Genomic DNA, 15,100 nt, shown 5'->3' with positions numbered 1-15,100 from the left:
AACGGCTCTTGAGAGTGCCAAAGCCGCTAAGGCCGAAGCCTACAAGGCCCTCCAAGAAATCGAGGCGTTGAAGAAAATAGCAGCGGGTAAGACATTTTTCATGCAAACTAAGCATGTGAGTGTTAATTACCTGTTGCTTACCCGAATTCGGAGCTCTCCAGGAGCGTTCGCAGATCTTCCTCACAGCGTGTCCTATGCTGCCGCGTTCTACCGGGCCGAGGACGGGAGCTCGACGAAGAAGGTCTTCTGGTCTCAGTATGCTGAGGCCGGACATCCGGTGCCCCTTAGCGACCAGCTGAAGCACCTGGTCGAGCTCCACAAGGCGGCCGAACAGGCCATGAAGGGCCTCATAGTTCGGCTGTGGCCTAAGGAGGCCATGCCTGGGAGCTACTTCGGCCTGGTGCGGCGGCTGATGGATGCGTGCCCATGGGTTGAAGTCATCAAGCACTCTGCGTGTATTGAAGGTGCCCGTCGGGCCCTTGCCCGCGCAAAGGTGCACTGGGGCAAGATGGATGCCCAGAAGCTCGTGACGGACCCGCCACCGCAGGGCAAGGAGCATCGCACACCCGAGATGTATTATAAGAGTGTGCTGAAGGGGGCCCGCACTATTGCGGGTGAGTGCTCCAAAGATGTAATATTTGAGTACACTCGCATTTTGTTATCCTGTGCGCTGAAAAACTTAGTTCATTTACGCTAAGCAACGCATTTTAATTTAAAATATTACCTTCTGTGTGGCTGTTTATCAAATCTGAGAGATGGCAAGTCGTCGGCTTCAGCCCCCATGCCACGAGTGCTGGGGTGTTCGGGATAAATTTGAGCAATCTTGTTCCCATATTTGGGTCCATCTAGGGAGGCGCTCAACACAATGAACAAGGCAACTGGACTTATAATGCTTGAACACTCTCACTTAGCCATATAATTCTATAATTTTAAATTTCGGCGAAGCCCCTAGTCTTCGGAAGGCCGAATTTGGGGCGCTATCCACGCCTGGGCCGGACAAAGTCGGCTCCTCGCTCTAAGCGGCATAAGTCTTTAAGGACTCGTAGAAAACCTCTCGAACAGCGACCAGCTCTCGCCTCATCATGACGGTCAGTTTTAGCTTTCTCCACTAAGGCACTCGCCCAGCTCAACCGGGGCGCAATCGCAGTGGTTCTCCCAGTGCTACCTTAGCCGATACAACGGAACGTAAGGTACCAAAACATGGGAGCCTGGCAAACCCAACTATTGACCCAAGACATGATTCGGAGCCGATGCATATAATGCTATAAGTTCGGGGTGCCGCACTTGTGAAAGTGTTCGGACTTATCACACCATGATGCGGGAAACATAAGCCCCTGGTGTATTTAGCCGTACCAAAACGTACGGATGCGACATGTCACAAATGAACATATGTATAAGAGAGAAATGCAATTGGAAGCAAAAAGGTGTTGCATTACTTATTCAAGAAAAACTGCTGTAAGTGCAGAACGATACAAATGGTGCGATAAGCAAGGGATGGGACTGTTAAACATGTCCCCTCCAGGGGTAGGCTGCGGAATGGTGCATAAAACAGATTTAATGCTCGTAATGGAGACCACCTGGATATTCGTTGTAGCCTTTCTCCTTCCCTGGCTGTTGCATCGTGAGTTCGGCAGGTCTGCTGCCGGATAGGGCCTCGGACGAAAGGAGTCCTGTGGGTAAAAAAAAAGAAGAACGACACACTTGAGAGCCCCTGGTGTGGTTGAGCCGCATTCTGGGCCTATCGTGGTCGTGCCCCTCTCCCCATGCCCATGGTATCTTCAGAGCATAATGATGTACGCGAAGGGCCTGTCTTGACGTTTTGCAGGGGCTAGGGTTGGGGCGCACTGCTATGTGTGCTCGGAACGTGCCAGAGTCTTGTTGTAGGTTACTCCGGGCGCGTTTAGCCGTGTCCGGCCGCTTAACGGCCGGACTCGAGAATTGCCTTAAGAGGCTGCATTGTACTTCTGCCGCGAGAGCCACTGTATGTTCCTCCGTTCGGAGAGAACGTTTAGTGTTTCCGTTGACCGTGATGACTCCTCGAGGGCCTGGCATCTTGAGCTTGAGGTATGCGTAGTGCGGCACCGTGTTGAATTTTGCAAACGCGGTACGTCCGAGCATGGCATGATAGCCGCTGCGGAACGGAACTATGTCGAAGATTAACTCCTCGCTTCGGAAGTTATCCGGGGATCCGAAGACCACTTCCAGTGTAACTGAGCCTGTACAATTGGCTTCTACACCTGGTATGACGCCTTTAAAGGTTGTCTTGGTAGGTTTAATCCTTGAGGGGTCTATGCCCATTTTGCGCACTGTATCCTGATAAAGCAGGTTCAGGCTGCTGCCGCCGTCCATCAGGACTCTGGTGAGGTGAAATCCATCGACGATTGGGTCTAAAACCAATGCGACGAATCCTCCATGGCGGATGCTGGTGGGGTGGTCCCTTCGGTCAAAAGTGATCGGGCAGGAGGACCATGGATTGAACTTTGGGGCAACTGGCTCCATCGCGTATACGTCCCTGAGTGCACGCTTCCGCTCCCTTTTGGGTATGTGCGTTGCGTATATCATGTTCACTGTCTGTACCTGTGGGGGAAAACCCTTCTTTCCTCTGTTGTTCGGCGGTCGGGTCTCTTCCTCGTCATCACTATGCAGCCCCTTGTCATTGTTTTCGGCAATTAACTTGCCTGCCTACTTGAATACCCAGCAGTCCCTGTTGGTGTGGTTGGCTGGCTTTTCGGGAGTGCCGTGTATCTGGCACGAGCGGCCGAGTATTCGGTCCAAATTGGACGGACCCGGAGTAGTTCTTTTGAATGGCTTTTTCCGCTGACCGGGTTTAGAGCCTCTGAATCCGGCATTGATTGCCGTATCTTCACTATTATCACCGTTAATGCGGCGTTTGTTTTTGTTGCAACGCGACCTGCCATTACGGTCCTTGATATCCGAACTGCCAGAATTTTTGCTGAGGTTGTTGCTGCGTGCTAGCCAGCTGTCCTCACCCGCGCAGAAGCGGGTCATGAGTGATGTGAGGGCTGCCATGGATTTCGGCTTTTCCTGTCCTAGGTGCCGGGCAAGCCACTCGTCGCGGATGTTATGCTTGAAGGCCGCTAGGGCCTCCGCCTCCGGACAGTCGACGATTTGGTTTTTCTTGGTTAAGAACCGTGTCCAGAATTGTCTGGCCGATTCGTCTGGCTGCTGAATTATGTGGCTTAGGTCATCGGCGTCTGGTGGTCGCACATACGTGCCTTAGAAGTTATCGAGGAATGCGGCTTCCAGGTCTTCCCAACTCCCGATTGACTCTGCTGGCAAGCTGTTGAGCCAATGTCGGGCTGGTCCTTTAAGTTTGAGTGGGAGATATTTGATGGCGTGAAGATCATCACCGCGGGCCATGTGGATATGAAGGAGATAGTCTTCGATCCAAACCGCGGGGTCTGTTGTGCCATCGTAGGATTCAATGTTCACGGGTTTAAACCCTTCGGGGATTTGATGATCCATTACTTCATCTGTGAAGCATAGTGGGTGTGCGGCGCCTCTGTACTGGGCGATATCACGACGGAGTTCAAAAGAGCTTTGTCTATTTTGTTCGGCCCGGCCGGACTTACTGTGTCCGGCGCGACGGTTGTCATCACGTATCATGGGGCGCCCACGCGATCCATAGATCGATCTTGATTGTCTTGCCTTATCCTCCAATATATCTCGCAAGTCCGGAGCGTTCCACTGTGGCCTTGTGCTTTTCGAGTGATGCCGGGGTACGGTTCTAGTGAAGGGCCTAGGGGCCTCTCTGTCGCGACCACGGGGTGGCCGGTCAGCCGTATTGTCTGCTGGTGATGCAGGTTCATACGCCTCCTCCTCTAATCGGGGGAGCAGCTTGCGTTTAGGGTAACATTTGCAGGGGCGTTCGAGCTCATGCTCTTCGGCCCCGAGGACTTTAGTCCATCTGTCGGCTAGCAGATCTTGATCAGCTCTAAGCTGTTGCTGCTTTTTCTTGAGGCTGTTTGCCGTGGCCATAAGCCTGCGTTTAAAGCGCTCTTGTTCAACGGGATCCTCAGGCACGACGAATTCGTCATCGTCGAGGCTTGCCTCGTCTTCGGAGGGAGGCATATAATCCTCTACCTCTTCTTCTGCCGCTCTCTCATGAGGGCTGGCGTCTCCGTCCTCCTGCGCTGAATCTTGCTGGAGTGGGTTGTCTTCGGCGCTGTCCGGTGTGTTATTATCTCCGGTGCCGGAATCTTCATTCTTGCTGTGGTGGGATTTAGAGCGGCGCCGCTGACGCCGGCGCTTGGGCTGTTTCGTGGAGGGGTCATCCTCCGCTGTTGCTTCGCCATTCCCATCCTTTGGGATATCCACCATGTATATGTCATATGATGAGGTGGCTTTCCAGTGCCCGGTAGGTGCTGGTTCTTGGTCGTCTCCGGCATCGTCGTCCATACCGTCGATGTCTTCGGAGTCGTAGTCTAGCATGTCGGTTAGATCGTCGACAGTGGCTACTAAGTGGGTGGTGGGTGGGCTTTGAATTTCTTCGTCGTCCGCATCCCAACCGTCCTGACCGCAGTCCAGCCAGGGCTCTCCTGATAACGAGAGATACTTTAGCGAACTCAAGATGTCACCGAAAGGTGAGTGTTGAAAGACGTCCGCTGCGGTGAACTCCATGACCGGCACCCAATCTGATTCGATCAGAGGGGGCGCGGGAGGTTCGGAGTCCGGCAAGGAGTCCGGCACCTCGGAGTCACGAGCTTCATGAGGGACAAGGTCAGTGTTCGGCTCTATCGCCGTAAAGGTTGCAGCCCCCAAGGCGGTGTCTAGCCATCCATCCTCGATCTGCGCAGCCGGCTCCGAATTTAAGATCGGAGCAGGCTCGAGTGCGGCCTCCAGGGTACTGTCCGGCTGCAGAGCTAAATCATGCCCGTCGTGACAGTGCGGCGCGCTTGGCTGTGGCGCGAATCCATCGAAGATCAAGTCCCCGCGGATGTTAGACGTGAAGTTCAAACTTCCAAATCTGACCTGACGGCCAGGGGCGTAACTTTCGATCTGCTCCAGATGGCCAAGTGAATTGGCCCGCAGTGCAAAGCCGCCGAATACGAAGATCTGTCCGGGGAGGAAGGTCTTACCCTGGACTGCGTCGTTGATGATGATCGAAGAAGCCATCAAGCCTATCGGTGACAGCACAGAGGAACTCTCAATGAAAGCACCAATGTCGGTGTCAAAACCGGCGGATCTCGGGTAGGGGGTCCCGAACTGTGCGTCTAGGCGGATGGTAACAGGAGACAAGGGACACGATGTTTTACCCAGGTTCGGGCCCTCTTGATGGCGGTAAAACCCTACGTCCTGCTTGATTAATATTGATGATGTGTGTTACAAGAGTAGATCTACCACGAGATCAAGGAGGCTAAACCCTAGAAGCTATCCTATGGTATGATTGTTGTCCGTCCTACGGACTAAAGCCATCCGGTTTATATAGACACCGGAGAGGGCTAGGGTTACATAGAGTCAGTTACAATGGTAGGAGATCTACATATCCATATCGCCAAGCTTGCCTTCCACGGCAAGGAAAGTCCCATCCGGACACGGGACGAAGTCTTCAATCTTGTATCTTCATAGTCTTGGAGTCCGGCCGATGATGATAGTTCGGCTATCCGGACACCCCCTAGTCCAGGACTCCCTCACATACCTTTGCCCCTGAAGTGGACCTGACCGATTTAATAGATGATGAGGCTGAATTTGAAGCCTTGAGCGGCATTGACTGGACCTCGTCCACCTTCCAGGACAAAGCAACCGACAGAGAGGCGGAGAAGGATAACCCGGAGCCATCAAGCCCGCCACAGGGATAAACTGCCGGGTGTCTTAACCTTTGCCAAAACAATGCTTCACTTTATTCAGGCTCGGGGAGCCTTGTAATAGGATAGAAAAAACTTCTCAATTTTGTCATGCCTTCGCGCATGTTTATGGCGCTTAATACTTTCATAAGACGCCATTGCTAAGCTTATGTTGACCATTTGCCTCCCTGATGTTAAATTTACTTGTCTTATCCTGCACATAAAACAAACTCCCTTGGCGGTTTATCACACCGGGTGACACATAAGGTATTTGTAACCCGGAAACGAACCAAAGGCACCCTACACATTATGTGATGCTCACCTGGTACTTAATAACCAGATGTGACCAATATTAAACCGGAAAGACAAAAAACATCTCATAATGTTTTCCCAAAGTCTCAAGATAATCAAATAATTTACAGGCTTCTGATTCGAATGCGATCAGTAAACCGTTCCAAAGGGATTAAGCTAAGATTCGGATACGATCATATAGCCCCCAGTGGCTTGGCGATGCCGATCAAGTGGGCATCGACAGCTATGTCCTCTTTGGTTCGAATACGACCTATGTTTGAACAGGAAGCCCCCAAGTGACCATAAGATTTGTTTAATGATGCTGATTCGTATACAATCCACGTCAGACCTAAAGGGGTTAAGCTATGATTCAAATATGATCAAGAAGCCCCCAAGTAGGTTCGGCAAGTATGCCGATAAAGTGGGTATCGACAGCTATGTTCTCTTTGGTTCGGATACGACCCATGTTTGAACAGGAAGCCCCCAAGTGATCATGGCTAGATTCAGATATGATCATAAGCCGGACCAAAAGGGAAGCCGGATTAGATATGATCCAGTCCCTATTGGTTGTTTCCACCACCTGTTAAAAAGACATATACACTTTTTAAGGGTGAAAAAAGGACAAAGGTCCTGCTTTATTACTTTATATAATATGTACATTGTCAAAAAACATATATATCATAAGAGCCGGTGGCTCAAGTATAGTAAAGCCGAAGATGGGTTATATCCCATGGCCGGATGTCACTTAGCAAAGCCGCCTAGACTCCATAAACTATGAAGAAAGGTGTATAACCCGCCGGATCGAGGCCACTTACCCTTATGTCTCTGATTGTTACCTTGTGTTACATTGGCCACAAGTTCCGGGTTGTCATCCGCTTTACGCTTATTGCTATTTTGATTCTCCGGGTTATGCTGTTGGCCCTTTCTACTGTCATTCCGTTTTCCCTTCCCTGTCTTTTCACCGTCAGACTCGGGATCCTTGGTACTATCAGAATCGGCATATTTGACCAGAGTCGCCATTAGCGTACCCATATCCTTGCAGTCACGTTTAAGGCACCCCAATTTTTGCCTTAGCGGCTTGAAGGTGCAATTCTTTTCTAATATAAGTACTGCAGAGCCGGCATCCATCTTATCAGATGAATGAATTATCTCCTTGACCCGGCGTACCCAATGGGCGGTAGATTCACTTTCCCCCTGCTTACAATTCGTCAAATCCACGATCGTCGTAGATCGCTTACAGGTGTCTTTGAAGTTCCGGATGAAACGAGCCTTTAGCTCTTCCCACGAACCAATGGAATCGGGTGGTAAACCTTTAAACCAAGACCGGGCCATTCCATCTAACATCATGGTAAAATATTTAGCCATTACCGCGTTACTAACCTCCAACAGTTCCATGGCCATCTCATAACTCTTGATCCATGCTTCAGGCTGTAAGTCGGCCGTGTAATTCGACACCTTTCGAGGTCCCTTGAAATCTTTGGGCAGGCGCACATTGCGCAAAGCCAGTACCAAACAAGAAAAAACACCAGCTCTGGTGGCTATTCCCATCTCAGTAGAAGTCGTTGGATATTCTGGCATATCCTGACGTGTCGTCTGTCGAGCCGCCAGCTGAACCGCTCGCTCTTTCTTCTGACGTACTCGATCTTGCACCGGGTTATAGCCTTCATGTTGGTCACGACATTGGACGTTGTGTGACAAAACTTCAGATCCTATGTGCCTGCTGTAACTCTGACTCCGGTTCTGAAGAGGTGGTACCATCCAAGGCGGAGGAGCTGAATGAAATCTATCCCGATTATAAGAATAGATCTCTTGCTAAGCCAGGGCTGTCTGAACAAGTTCCCTGATCCTCCGGGTCTCCACCGCTGTTGGGTCATCGCCATCTACTGGAAGAGCCGCCAGACGCGCTGATGCTGCGATTAAGTTCTCCATGGGGTTGGAAAAGTGACCCGGCAGTATCGGCACATAATGTGACGGTTCCGTGCTCATATGAGGAGGTGGCATCTCCCGACATTGAACCGGTCCTCTTGCTCTGGATGTCTTAAGCCGATCGCCCTCTGGCGGGTTACTTGGGCCGGCTCCGGGTGCGGCAAAAAGAACCCCAGGGTCATAATTTGGAGGCAACCGGGATTGGGTCTTCTGGTGTCTCCTCCTCATTACCTCATTAGACGCGTTTAAACTCATCGTAAACTGGTAAGCCTCTGACTGCAACCGCTGTGCCCGGGCGTCAAGAGCCGCCCGCTCCGTAGCTAGTCTAGTATCCTCAGCCGCTAAGGCCTCCTTGGCCTGAGCTATCTCCTCACGTATCCGTGCTACCTCCGTGTCATGCTCATCTTTGTTTGCAGGGACAACCGTGGCAGTCAACAGGGCCGTAAGCTTGTCCATGAGGTCTATCAGTACTTGAGCCGGCGGGCGCACAGGGCCTCCTGCCCCGGCCGCTCCTAACCCGGAAGTAATTGCAGCCACGGCTGTAGAGTTTTGTCCGGGTTGAGTCCCAGCCATAAAGACTCCTTCCCAATTTGGCGACTCACAGGGGTCCGGAATACTAAGGCCATCAGAACAGCCCCCGAGCGCACTGTCTTGAATTTGATACAAAGAATCTGTTGAACCGGCGGACGAATCACCATCAGAGTGGACGACCGTCTCACCACCATCTTCAGGACCTTCAGAAAGTTCTTCTCCGTGGACGCAGCCCACAAAGACACGCTTCATGCCGGTTTGAACTCGGGCGGGTTTCGCACGCTGAGCCGTCTCGACGAGGTCGGTGCAGTTGTCCGGCTCAGGCCCCGTCTCACCAATCCGGCCGATGAAGACGTGGATCCCTCCGAAGGGGACCCGGTACCCGTACTCAATTGAGCCGGCATCGGGGCCCCAGCCTTCGTCGTCGATGTAGATCTTGCCGCGACGACTTTTGGTCATCCGTCCCACTACCTATCCCTTGAGCCCTTCGAAGTTGCCCTTCAAGAACTCAAATCCACCATGCGCTGGCCCCACGATGGGCGCCAACTGTCGTGGAATTGTCATGTCAGATGTCCTCATGAAAGGACTTAGTTGTGGAGCCATCGCAACTAGGAAGCTTGAAGGGGTTAATCAGGACAAAGGAAACGAGAGGTTTTATACTAGTTCGGCCCCTTACGGTGAAGGTAAGGCCGACGTCTAGTTGGGTTGGTATTGATGTTTTGATGACCAGGGAGCGAGATACGCTATGTCTGGCTCTCGATAAGTTGTTTTCTTGCCCTCAGCCGCCAGCGGGTCATCCCCTTATATACACGGGTCGATGCCCTATGGCTTACAGAGTCCCGGCCGGCTTATAAACAATGTCCGACTCGGTGACTAGTTAAGTCTACCTTATGATACAAGTATTATTATTATAGCGGTTTACTACAATGGGCCTTAAGTCGCCTGCGGGCCTTAAGGTCTCTATGAACCGCCATCTTCATACTTTGGTCTTAGGCTTCTCTCTGGTGAGTCTTCTTTGCGTAACCTGGCCCCTCCTGGGCGGCTGACACAAATAGTTATATCCCCAACACTCGGGTTGGCCGACCCAAGGGAAAGGTATAGGTGGTGGTGAGGCAAATGGTAAAACCAAGGTTGGGCCTTGCTGGAGGAGTTTTATTCAAAGAAAACTATCAAGGGGGTCCCATAAATAAACCAACCACGTAAGGAACACAAAATCCGGGAACATAACACCGGTATGATGGAAACTAGGGCGGCAAGAGTGGAACAAAACACTAGGCATAAGGCCGAGCCTTCCACCCTTTACCAAGTATATAGATGCATTAATTAAATAAGAGATATTGTGATATCCCAACATAATCCTGCCCATCATGGAGCAATCTTCAACTTCACCTGCAACTAACAACGCTATAAGAGGGGCTGAGCAAAGCGGTAACATAGCCAAACAACGGTTTGCTAGGAAGGGTGAAAAGGTTAGAGGCTGACATGGCAATTGGGAGGCTTGAAGAACAAGTGATAGGTAGCGCAACAAAGCGATAGAACGAAGCAACTAGCATAGCAACGATAGTAGTGAGATCCAGGGTAACAGTCATCTTGCCTGAAATCCCGCTAGGAAGAAGAACGAGTCCATGAAGAAGATGAAGCCACGAAGACGAACCAAGCGTAGACGAACGAATCCTCAAGATCGCAATGAAACGGGAACTATCGAGAAGAAGCACACAACATAGTAAACACACCACACATAGGCAAGACATGATGCACAACAAGCATGATGCATGACAAAGCTAGATGAGGCTACTCATGGCAAGAGATGATGCAAACAAGAGCAACACATCAAGGCAAGTTTAAATGAGGTCGGGAACAACATATAATAAATCCGGTAAGTCCTCATATGCAAATTTCGAAATTGATCCAGATCTGAATAAACCTTATGTTCAAGTTGTTAAACAGCAAGTTAAGATGCACAAAGACGATCTACACGAAATTCTAGTCAAGTTACATATAAAGTTCATTTAGTTCAGAGCTACGGCCTAGAAGATTTGAGCAAAACATGTTAAACACGGCATTGATGCAAAATGCATACAAACATCAAGCAAACACCTCAAAACAAGGATGCAACATGATGATATGAAACTATATGCAATTCTAAGAGAGTTTCATATAGATCACACTCAAAACGGACCAACGGTTCAACACATACACTCTAAACAAGTTTAAAGGACAAGCTGTCCAAAACAGCAACTAGGCATCTAGCAAGCATCAAAACAATATGCTACAACACCTCAACATAAGAAAAGAAATGCATGGTCATGAAGTACAGGTAAAGCATAACAAAACATGAACACTGAGCTATCTCCAGAAATCACTATAACATGCTCAAAAGGACATGGCAAGATTGCAAATAATAATAGTTTCAGACATAGCAGAAATAACATCAGGTTGCAATGTTTAGAGCTATCAAACAACCTGCTACAGGAACTTATCATGGCAAACAAAGGCATGGCATGCTAATACTAAAGACAAAGAACGAAACTCCCTTACTGAACTAATTCCAAAGATCAACAGAAAACATGGTAGCATCCATGCAAACATGGCAACTAATATGACAGATTCAGACATGGAAGGAACAACAATAAGTAGGCATGTTGGTGAGCTTGTACCACTCACCACAGAGCAATACATTGAATGACAAGGTGACCAACAGTAAGAAGAAATGTTTACTAAGCTAAGCCTGGCAAGAAAAAGTTCATAGGGTGCATGGATCCCTAGAAAAGCTCATGGAAAATCTGAACTTAATGTTAACAGGCTGACAGCAACATTATTTAGCAATTTGAGAGCAAGATTACAACAAGCTACAACAGACTATAAATGCAACCAGGGGCATGGATGGATAGAGAATGACATGTGTAACAAAACATCCTTAGTGAACATCTCCAGATTATGCATAGAATGACTAGTGGAAGCAGGTTTACATAGCATCATGATGTAGCAGATTCAGCCTAGCGAAACAGCAACAACAACTACCATACTTCACGAGCTCGATGCACTCACCACAAGGCACACAAAAGTACATGGATTGCACCACTGTAAATATGGCATGATGTAGCTCAAAACTCATGTAGACATCAAGCTCATAGGATGCATACACAAAATGCAACGAAAAAGACAAAACAACAAGTTCTGTTAACAGACAACAGTTAACATCATATAGCACTCTTGCAATGATGATAATGGCATTAAGATGGACTCAAACAATCATGGCATAATGGAATGAAATTAATATCATCTCATGTTGAACATTTTGACATATCATACATGCAAAACGGAGCAGCACACATGAAGTTACATCAGGTCAAAGATGCACACATATCATGAGATTTATAGGGACTTAGACGAAAATCACCTCGCGGGACAAAGTCAACGCGGGACGGGGGGATCCGGGACGGGGGCGTGGGCGCGTTTGGTTCCGGGACGGGTGGATCTCATCCCACCCGTCCGGATTCGGCGATAGGGCGGCGGAGTCGGCGGCGCTCCGGTGGCGGGACGCGGGAGGCGCGCCGGCAGGACGACAAGGGTCGCCGGGGAGGCGCCGGCGCTCGGCGATGAGGCGCCCGACAGCGGACGGCGGCGCCCGAGGCGGCGGGGAGCGGGGAACGGCGGTGGGGAGCCATGGTGAAGCTCGCCGGCGAGGCGGCGGAGGCGCTGGGGTCGCCGGCGGCGAGGGTCGGCGGAGGCGGTGCGGAGCAGAGGGAGCCGGGCGGCGCAGGGGTGCGGGGAAGCTCGGGCCCGGTCGCGGCCCGGGGCGGGCCTGCCATGGGCCGGGCGGGCCGCGGCGGCGCGGGGAGAGAGAGGAAGCCATCGGGGACATGTGGCATCATGCGGTTGGTAGGGGGCGGCGGAGCGGACATGTCCGGCGGTGGGAGGATGTGTCCGGCGGCGTGAGGAAGAGGAAGGCTAGGGTTTGGACTGCGAAAAATCGGGAAGGGGCACATATTTATTGGTAGAGGGAGCTAGGAGGCTCGAAATTAGGTGCGGTTTTCGCCCACACGATCGTGATGGAACGTCCAAGAGCATGGAGGGGGTTAGGATGGGCTCATGGGCTGTGGTGAAGATGGGTTGGGCTGCAAAGAGAGAGGGGTTTCGGGCTATGCGGTTAACCGTTGGGGCGTCAAACAGACTCCGAATGCGACGAAAATTGACAGGCGGCCTGTCTACACTATAATAAGACCGCACGCCAACTCTCACCCCATTCCGGGAACATTTTTATGCCACTTATAAAATAATATTTCGAAGGTGCCGCGGGCGCGTGCGAGTGTGTCTGGACTCCAAACGGACAACAGAGAGAACCGGCGGAAACCGAACGGATGCAAGTTTTAAAAAACATGCAGATGAAATGCAGATGATGATATGGCAAAATGCAACACACAAGCAAATGACATGGCAACAAAAACGAATAACTAGAGGACACCTGGCGCATCGAATCCGGGGCGTTACAACTCTCCTCCACTAACAAGAGATCTCGTCCCGAGATCTTAGGGCCAAGACGGAAGGGAAAAGGGATGAGGTGAAACAAAAACTCAAGAGAAGAACCAAAGAATCGAGAGCACTTGAGAGGAAGAGAGGAACAACGAGAATGACAAGAATCGAAAGCTCACGGAATCAGATAGACTAAGAAACCACTCCGGTTAGAACGAGATAAGAAACAAATAAGACTGAAAGGATTTAGGCAACACTCCGGCTGAAACATGGAGGAATAGAACATGAGCTCGAGAGGATGGAATGATACTTGATGGAGACATGACACAAAACCTCCGGAAAGAATTGAAAGAGTTGAATGAAAAGAACAGAGAAGAAAATGACAACTTGTGCCACGAATGAAACAGAAAGCATCTTTAGACGGAAGGTTTAAATGGAGTTGTTGAGAAAATCAACAACAAAAGAATAAGCTTGTTGTGGACTTATTGGTAAGACGGTAACATCTCAAGATCATAAGGTGATAACCAGCCACAAACAGAAATGATTGGATAGCTTAGAAGAATGAAGAAATGCAAAACTCCACTTCGAAATAAATACGGAGAATTAATTACACTTCGAGACGCAAGAAGAAAAGATACTTGAATTCCACCAACAAGAATCTTGATGAACTCTTGAAGAATGAATTAAATCATGAAGAACCACCATGAAGAACTCCGGTGACAAAAGGATGGTGAGATAGAATGAAGGATGAAAGAATAAGATTAAACCTTGCGGTGATTTAGATGGGGGTTCCGACGAAATGGCTGAGGAAACTGAACTCCGGAAAAGAAAAGATGAAAAACACTTGAAACTAGAATTTATTCATCAAGAACAAACTCCGAGGAAAAAGGGATTACTTGACGATGATGAAATAAGAATAAGAATTACGTTATGCTTATCCTCATCAAAATTAATTGATGACAACCGCATTGGGCATGCAACTTATTCTTCTTGAAAAGGATCGAAGAGAGATATAGCGCATACTTGAGAAGGTCTTCAATGAACCACCGGTAGGACTGGAAAGAACGAATGAATTAATATGATAATCAAAGAAAAAGAATCTTGAACGAACCACCGTAAGAATTCGAAAATGACTGATGAAAGAGAATGAATCATCCGGAAGAATTAGAAAAGCACAAAGATACTTGAGGGAATTAAAAGACAAGATAAAGAAGGGATCGTGAACTGATTGAAGAATACTTGAACGAAGCACCGGAAGAATATTGAGATGAACAAAGGGGCACGGATATAGAATAATTGGAGAATGAATATGAAAACTTGGAATGAAGAAATATTTGAAAAGATGGCCTCCGGATGATCGAGATGGAAAAACAACTCCTGAAATACTCCAGATGGATGAAAAGAATTGCACGACTGGAAACAATTTGATAGGATAAGATCGATCTAGCACCGCGAATCTCTGGGAGAACGGACAAGATTTAAGAGAGAAAAAAAAACTCTTCTTCGGTCTTCAAAGTTGAGAATGGCGATGAGGAACACCACCAAAACTGCTGAGGTACTCCAGAAGAATGACAAGCAAAGAAGTTGAGCCAACAATGAACTGATTTGAAATCGATCTTGAAAAGACATCTGACTGATGAAATTCATACTTATGTCAAACTTCGAAAAGGATTTGAGAATAGCTCCGGGAAATTAGAAGAGTCAGGTAAGATCCTGGGAAAAGACTTGTGGGTTAGGGCCCACTGAAGAGATAACACCGTTGAAAAGGATTGTTGAACAGATAGATGATACACTGGAACAATTGAATTATTTGAATGAGGTGACAATCTCGAATTCATTCGAACACAGATGAATCTCCTGAGATGTCTTTCGAACTCCAGAATAATAAACTGGCGAGAGGCAAACGTGCAAGGAGAACACTTGATCCAAGGAAAGGAATGTGATCAACCCGAAAAACTTGAATTGAGTGCACCGGAAAAGAGACGAAGACTATCAAACAATAGAGAATTCACCAGTTGAAACAATTGACGGAAGGCTGAAGAGGCACCATAGGAATGAAATTGATGGTCGAAACA

The sequence above is a fragment of the Triticum dicoccoides genome, chromosome 3B, assembly GCF_002162155.2.
Source record: "Triticum dicoccoides isolate Atlit2015 ecotype Zavitan chromosome 3B, WEW_v2.0, whole genome shotgun sequence".
NCBI lineage: Eukaryota > Viridiplantae > Streptophyta > Magnoliopsida > Poales > Poaceae > Triticum > Triticum dicoccoides.
This window is presented reverse-complemented; position numbering follows the sequence as displayed.